Below are 8135 nucleotides of genomic sequence, written 5' to 3'. Positions count from 1 at the left end.
TACCCACTAGAACAAAACACTCTTCACAGTTTATGGCAGTTTTTTTTTAAACTCTTGTATTTTATTGTTTATGGTTTTGGTGCTTTTTCACTAGTCTATTTGGAGCCCCCAGATGTTGCTCAGAGCTCTGGGTCCACTCCCTGCCATCCCCAGGCAACCGGAGCCTGAGGACCAGGTGTTCGGCTGGGGTACCAGGGCTGCCAGGGCACCCACAGGTGCTCACGGAACCCAGGGTCTGGGTAGCTCAGGGATGGAGCCAGCCAGTCTGGGCTGGTGTGGGCCATGCGCTGGGACCCCTGGGGTCTTCTTCTCTGCAGTGTCAGACATTGAGCCGATCTAAGGGACTGTTTTCTACAAGAGTTTAAAAAGTTAATTGGGAGGGATCCCCCAAGCAGTGCTTATGGGGGGCCCTTTCTGCTGATACTGGACCAGCTATATGGGAAGAAGGCTCAGAGCTTTGGTAAGGGGGTGCTGGAGCCCCCCAGGATCACGCCTATGATATCGGAGGGGGTTACCGGGTTACCTGGTACTGGGGATCAAAGTTGGCACCTCATGCATCCTCCCCCAGGAGCTCTCTCCTGGCCCTGTCAGGGGTAAAATTTTTTTTTTTTTAATTTTTATTAGTGAGACATCATGAGGTACAGTTGTAGACTTACAAATTTTTGTGCTTGGGTTTCAATTATGCAATGATCAAATACCCATCCCTCCACCAGTGCCCATTTTCCACCACCATGGGTCTCAGTATCCCTCCCACCCCCCATCCCCCCATCCCACCCTGCCTCTGTGGCAGGGCATTCCCTTTTGTTCTCTCTCTCTTATTGGGTGTTGTGGTTTGCAAAAGAGGCAATGGGTGGCAATCATGTTTGGTCTATAGTCTACTTTCAGCATGCTTCTCCCATCCTGGGAGGATTCTCCAACACCCTTTCTTTGGTGCTCCCTTCTCTATCTGAGCTCCCTTTTCCCCCAGCATGTGTGGCTGGCCTCCAAGCCATGGAGTAAAATTCCTGGTACTAATCTCGGCCATTCTTGGGTGTTAGTCTCCTATTTTGTTACTTTATGTTCCAGGGGTAAATTTTTAAGAGCACTATTAGGTTCCCGGCAAGACGGAATGCCAAGTACAGAGGCTCCCCACATACCTCCCACCCCCACCAGCCCCGTTCCCAGCACCTCAGAAGGACATGCTCTTGCTTAGGGAAACATACTCCCGTCCCCCCTGCGCCCTCTCGGCCCTTGAAGGTTCTCTTCTCCCAAGTGTTGAAGGATGTTCCAGCATCTGCTCAGGTCCCAGTTTCTTCAGCCACCGAAGGGCCTGGTGGGTGCTTCCAAGTTTTGACAATTATAAATTAAGTTACATGCAAGGGTGGGGGAAACATAAGTTTCCGGCTCCTTAGGATATGTGATGCCAGTGAGCGTGATGGCAAAACCCGTGGAGATTGATTTTGTTTGTTTGTTTGTTCGGGTCTTGGATTTGGGGCAACACAATTTGGGACGGTACTCAGGGGTAACTCCTGCTCTGCACTTAGTGGTCATCCTGGCAAGCTCGGGGCCACCTGGGGTGCTAGGCATGGAACCTCGTTGTCCACAGGCAGGGCAAGCGCCCTCCCCACCCCACTGTCTCTCCTGCCCCATGCCTAGTCTCACTGCAGTCGTGACTGACGTCTCCTGAGGATGGATGATGGAGTGACCTGTCCATCTGCCTTCCTTGGTGACCCTGAGGTGTGGCAGGGGCCTCAACTTCCACAGTCAGTTTCTTCCGGCCCCTGGCCCCCAGCAGCCATCCTCCTGATGAGCACAGGATGGAGCCCACCTGACCTACTTCCCTCACCGGGACCCGGCGTGGAAGGGGCTACACAGGCTTCAGGGATTCTCTGCGTCCACCCTCATGCCACATGCCCCTGACCTGCAGCTACCTCGTCTTCTCCACGATCTGGGGGTTCAGCGAACAGCCCCCTGCCTCCCGCCAGACTCCCTGTTCCTGCCCCTGCCCCTCCACAGAGACTGCTCAGCCACTGACACGAAGCTCGGCCAGGTCAGCGATCGTGGGCGAGCCCACACTCCCTACTTCAGCTCCTCAGCATTGGGCGTAACCTCTTCATGGTGAAAGGTAGTGTCCACACTCGCTGTGAGCACCTGCAGGGGGGGGGCAGCAGGGCATGTAGACGCCATGTCATCTGTATCAGGCACGATCCATCCAGGGCAAGCTGCGGTGACTCTCACAGGACAGACCAGTCGGGTGCTGTAGAGCACTCCTGGGGCACAGGTGGCTCCGGGCTGGGCGCTGCTGCTTTCTGTGTTTATATTTGGGGCCAAACTTGACGCTCAGGGGTTATTCCCGGCTCTGAGCTCAGGAATCACTCCTGGTGGTGCTGGGGTCTGAGATGGAGCCCGGTGGGCCCTGTGCATGGTGAGTGCCCTTCCCACTGTACTCTGGCACTGGACCCTGGACACTGCTTCTTGCATGGTCACTTCCCCCCAAACAAGCTGTCAAGTGCTCTGGGTCATGAGCTGATGCCTGATCTAGCTCTAAGGTCAGAGCTGATGAGGGTCACGTTAGAATTGACTGAGGGGTTGCTGTGACTCACGCTGCTGCCACCCGCCACTCCAGTTTCAAGTACAAATTCATCATCAGATGACTTCAGTTCATCGTATTTCGGGAAAGCAAAGAAAAGTCCAAAAAGCCCTGCTCACTTTACTCGGTCAATAGCCAGTCATGTTTGTGGTTAAAGCACGTTCTGGAATAATGGCACATTTGGCAGACGACAGAGTATCACGGGAGAGTGTCGGGGTGACCTGGAGTCTCTCAAGGGACAGCCTGCTGGACTTTAGGAGTAGTTTTCTGAGAAGGTGAGTCTAGAAGATTCCATTTATTTGACAAGATTTGGGCAAGGCAGGGGTGTTTGCCTGCCTGCCTTCCTCCCTTCCTTCATCTCTTTCTCCCTGCTTTTTTCTTTCTCTTTCCTTTCCTTTTCCTTTATCTGCCCTCCCTCCCTCTGTCCCTCCCGCTCTTCCTCTCTCCCTCTTCCTTCCTTCCTTCCTTCCTTCCTTCCTTCCTTCCTCCCTCCCTCCCTCCCTCCCTCCCTCCCTCCTTCTTTCTTTCTTTCTTTCTTTCTTTCTTTCTTTCTTTCTTTCTTTCTTTCTTTCTCCTTCCTTCCTTCCTTCCTTCCTTCCTTCCTTTCTTCTTTCTTTCTTTCTTTCTTTCTTTCTTTTTTCTTTCTCTCTTTCTTCTTTCACTCACCCCCTCTGTGCTCAGGGCTCATTCCTGATTGCTCAGGGAGCACTCCTGGTGGTGCTCAGGGGACCATGTGAAGGTCAAAGGATGAACCTGGGTCAGTCTTCACTCTGCTATCTCAGGCCCTGAGGTGGAGGAGGAGCGTCCACTTTCAAAAGGGGGCTTGGCTGAGCAATGACAAGCATCTCTAAGATATGGGGACTGACAGCTGACCAAAGTCTCTGGGCAGTGGGACCTGTGTCTTGCTGTTCTGTGCTCCCAGTGCCTAGGGCTTCTGCATGCATGAACCATGAGCACAGGGGCTAAACTCTGCACAGGTCCTGCCCCATGGAGCTCAGTCCCTGCATGGCTCCTGCCTCGTGTTGGCTATTGGAACCAAACTGCCGTGAAATCTGGCATCGTGCTAGGGTGATCTGGAGCGGAGGCTGCCCAGCGGCAATCTGAGGTGGGCGAAGTGGCTGCTGAAGGTCCCCCCAGAGCCTGGAAGCACTGTTTTCTAGCCACTCTCAGTTTGGGGGGTGGCAATACTTAGCAGGCTCAGAGTTGACTCCTGGCTCTGCACTCAGGGATCACTCCGGGAGGGCTCCAGGAATCTTGTGTGGTTCTAGGGATTGAACCCATGTCAATGGTGTGCAAGGCAAGTGCATTTCTCCCTGAACCATCTCTGGCCCCAGGGGATGTTATCCTCATATTATAAGTGAGACGAAAGCACGCACTGGGCCCCCCTTCCACTGTGCCCTGTATGGCACTCAGAGGGAGAAAGGGAGACTCTTCTCAGGAGCACTGGAAGTGGCATGTGCCTCTAACAGCGGCCGCAAGGTCTTCCCATTTCCTTTATGGTCTGGGTGAGCAAGCCCATGTTCTCGAACCATCCATGCACATGCCCATGTTGTTGAACAATCCATGCACTTGCCACATCTCACCCATAACAAACAGCATCCTTTGGAGAAGGGAGAAATCCGTGGTACGAAAGACCACATCCCAGTCAGAGTGAGATGCAAAATAGCAGCTTTCAAAACTGTCAAAAAATTTCCCAAACTCACAACTCCACAAATCCACACGTGAGATCAAACACAGCAGAAAAGCAGAGAAGCAAATCGGTGAGGCTGGGGCTCTGGGGGTTCTCCTTCCTCTTTTCATGTTCCCCACGTCCACTGTAATCTAAAACACAATGCCAATCCCACCCTACCCTCAAGGAACCTGTCAAAGTCAGATTCTTCCCAGGATGCCCTCACACCTATCTCTGTCAGGCTTATTCAGCCCCGTTGGAGTTCCAGACCTGAGCACCCGTGATGGGGCTGGCACCCTGGTTGGCCAGAGGGAATCTCCCCCGCAATGCTGGGCAACACTGAGGGTGCTGGGCATGTGTGAGATGCTGCCTGGGATCAAGGTGGGGAAGCTACACGCAAGCTCCCTAAAGCTGCCAGGGTGCCTGACCCCCTCTCTAGCCAGATGCCAGGTCTGGGTGGGGGGGGTGGGCAGACAGACAGACACCATGGGAACACGGGCTCTGGAAATCCAGGTGGCCTCTGCTTCTCAGCTCCAGTCTTCCAGGAAACCAGCATGGACTCTATGCCTTTAGGACCTTCCCAGCTGCTACCCCAGACCCAGCTGAACAGATAGAGACCCTGAGTCTCCCTCCAATCCTGCCCTTCATTTCAGAGAAGGTAGGATCCTGGCACCAAAGGCAAAACCAGATGATCAGCCGCCAGTCCCTGCTCTGGGCCAGCCAGTGCATTTGTTCTGAAGATGGGGTCAGTGGGGGTGCTGGGGTGAGTAGGTGAGCTCTGTATGGAAGCGTGTTCCTGGGGGAGCTGGGCTTCGACCCCAACTCTGGGCACTGATTGCAGAGAGAGCCGGGCTCTGGGAGAGATGTGGACCCCCAGACAGAGCCTCCTCCTGTTGTAACTAACGCCACGCGGCGGTGCCCCACCTCAGCGGGTGCTCCTGGCAGTGATGGATGGGGAAAGGAAACGCTGTCCAAAGCCTGATCCCCATCGAGGAGAGCCCAGTCTCTGCCCTGAGCCTTCTCACCGTGGCTCCAGTTCTCTGGAGAGGACCACGTCTGGATGATGCTCAGAATCCCTGCACTCTCTGGGCTTCGGGAAGTCAAGGAGAGGTGCGCGGCCTCCTGCACACGTCCCTTTCAGAGGTGCAGAAGTGGGCTGAGTTGCCGCCTGGGTATAGTCCCTTTTGTTTGTTTGCTTTGCGTTGGGGAGGAGGCTGCTCCCAGCTAGGGGTTTGTGGGGGTGCTGGAGGGTCCTCCCCCGCAGCAGGAGCTGGGAATCAGGCCAGGACTTTCACATGCAAAGCAAGCGCCCTCGCCAGCCCCGACTTGCATTTCTAAAGTGGGGGAGCAAAGGCCACCTTGGAAATGGGAAGAGGCGAGTCCTGGGCTGAGGAAGGAAAACTCTCCCGAAGAAACTGCCCAAATCCTTGCGTATCTTTTCATTGGCTCCCTGCAATGTTTTGATGTTTAGGTTTGGTTGCCACGGGTGGGCTGCTGGTAGCTGTCTGGCTTTCTCCCCCCCCCCACCCCCTTTCTGCTGTTTTCGTTCCTTGCGTACACGCTGCAACAAGACTTTCCAATGCTTATCTCGCCCGGGAAAACCTGCCGGGCGATCTGAAGGGAGATCGCGGGGGCTCTGGCAGGAACCTTCAGTAATGCTCCAGCTTCTGCTTCTCAGCCCCCCAAGCCCCACCCAGACCCCACCCAGGTGGCAGCGGAGGCTCCCACCTGTCCTCGAGCCCCCTCCCCCACTCCCCCAGCACAAAGCCGGTTCATTGGGCATCAGCGCTTTCGCTAACCTCAGGGTGACCCAAGGTCCCAGGACCTTGGCCCAACCACACCCACCCTTCTGCCGCCCTCCTGGCTGCCTGCAAATTCCCCGGCAATTCTCAGCGCCCGGGGCGGGGACGTTTGTTTTCCTTGGTTAGGAGTTTCGTTCACCAGGGGTGGCTTTCCACCGATGCTTATCTCCCCGAGGGGTAGAGAGGGAGAGATGTGGACCCCCAGACAGAGCCGGGTAAAACAGAATCTCCGTTTTACCCGGAGATTCAAGCCCTGGAATGAGCAGGTGTCTGGGCGGAGGGTGTGCACCGTGGGTTGAAAGAAAACCCCTCCGCGGACTTTTCGATCTCTCGCTGGCGAATTCTCTTGCATTTTTTTTGCGGAGAGACTGGGGTTTATCGGTCCCTGCACTCAGGTTCGGGTGAGGGCTGGGCCACCGGGCTGGGTGGGATCCGAAGCAGAGCGCCTATGCGAGCCCGCGGAAGCCTTCTGCGGCATGTCAGAACGGGGGAGAAGCCCGGGGTCCCCACCTGTGCGTTTCCTAGGTTGGGGCGCGGCGGGCGGGACCCTCGGCAGGCCGACCTCGGGAGCGGGTGCGGCTCGTGTCCGCACACAAACCCCCCTCAGCTCCTGCGCCCGAGTTCACCTGGTCGCGGGGGTGAGGGGCTGGTCTGAGGGCGTGAGCGTGGGAGGAAAAGTGTGGGGCCGAGGAGCCGTGACCAGGTCGGAAAGTAAAATACAAACAAGCGCCCGGCTTCCTGCGCGCCCGGGCTGCGAGGCGCAGCGGCCCACGGGCGCTTCCGAGGAGCTGCGCCGGGCACGGGGTCGCTGCCCAGCTGGGGGCTTCCCTCCCGCGCCCGCCGAGGCGGCCTCATTCTGGAGAGGCCGGGGGCCAGGTTGCTCTGGACGAGGCCGGCACTGGGGGCCGGAATAACTCGAGGTGCGGGCGGGCAGCTCGGGAGATGCGCAGGAATGAGTCGTGTGTTTGAGTGGGGGAAGGGGGGACCGAGTCCGAGACGAAAGGAGGGAAAAGGGCCAAAAGAGACCCTCGACAGCCCCTGGGGGCAGGCGGAAGCAGGAGTCCCGCAGCGTCTGCACACCCGCGCGCTCCGGCCCCTCCCAGGCAGGACCCAAACGCCGCGTCTTCTCCTTGCGGAGTGGGGAAAATCCCTGGTTCGGCCTAAGTCCAGACTCCCGACGGGCCGCGGGATCGTATCAGGAATTCGTTTTCGAAAAGTTTCAATCCAGGCCGCCTGAGTCTGGGCTTGAGGGGCCCGACTATCCCCACCACCCCAAAGTCCGCCGTGGGACCGCGGTGCGGCTGCGGTCCGTGCGCCCCTGCCCGGAGCGGGGGTCCGACCCAGACGCACCGGCTCCGCGCGCGGAAACACACGGGGACCCGGAGGAAGGGTCTTCCCTGCAAACACCCGCGAGGGAGGCGAGTCCTGCCCCGCCCCGGGTTCGGGGACCTCAGCCCCCCGCCTCTCTCCCTGGTCCCGGCGGTCACCCGCCCGTCCCAGCGCTGGGGCGCGGGGCAGGCGCGTGGGACGCGGGGCGCGAGGGCGAGGGCTGCGGGTCGGCGTCGCGAGGGGCCCGGATTCTGCGACGCAGCGCCCCGGATTCTGCGGCGGATCCCCGCGGGCCCGCGGACGGGTAACGGTGCGCCACTCATGCCAGGGGCCCGGCCCGCCCGCGGACTTGAGAAGGCGGCTTGGGGGTGGGGTGGGTGTTTTCCTGAAGCGCCTCGAATGACCACGCACTTTAGAGAAAGGTCGTGCCCGTTTCAGCCTCACCTAGTCTGGGCTGCGGCCAGGACCCGCCCCTCCATCGCCGGCGCGGGGGGACGGATACCGGCGCGGTGCAGTCATGCGGATGGCTTGGGCACCATTGGCTCATGCCTGGGGCACGCGGCCCGGGAAGCACATCTGGCGGCCGGCCCGGGAGGCTCCAGGCCCGATATGGAGCGAGAGGGCGGGCGGGTGTGTGCCGGGGCGTGCGGAGCCGGCTCCGCCCCGACTTGCATCACCGCTGCCCCCGCCCCCCGCCCACTGGCCCGCCGTGTCGGGCTGGTTCTGGGGAGAAGCTATTAATAGCATGACGTCAGGCCCGGAGTAG

Source organism: Sorex fumeus, unplaced genomic scaffold (genome assembly GCF_029834395.1).
Source record: "Sorex fumeus unplaced genomic scaffold, SorFum_2.1 ptg000010l, whole genome shotgun sequence".
NCBI classification, from domain to species: domain Eukaryota; kingdom Metazoa; phylum Chordata; class Mammalia; order Eulipotyphla; family Soricidae; genus Sorex; species Sorex fumeus.
This window is presented reverse-complemented; position numbering follows the sequence as displayed.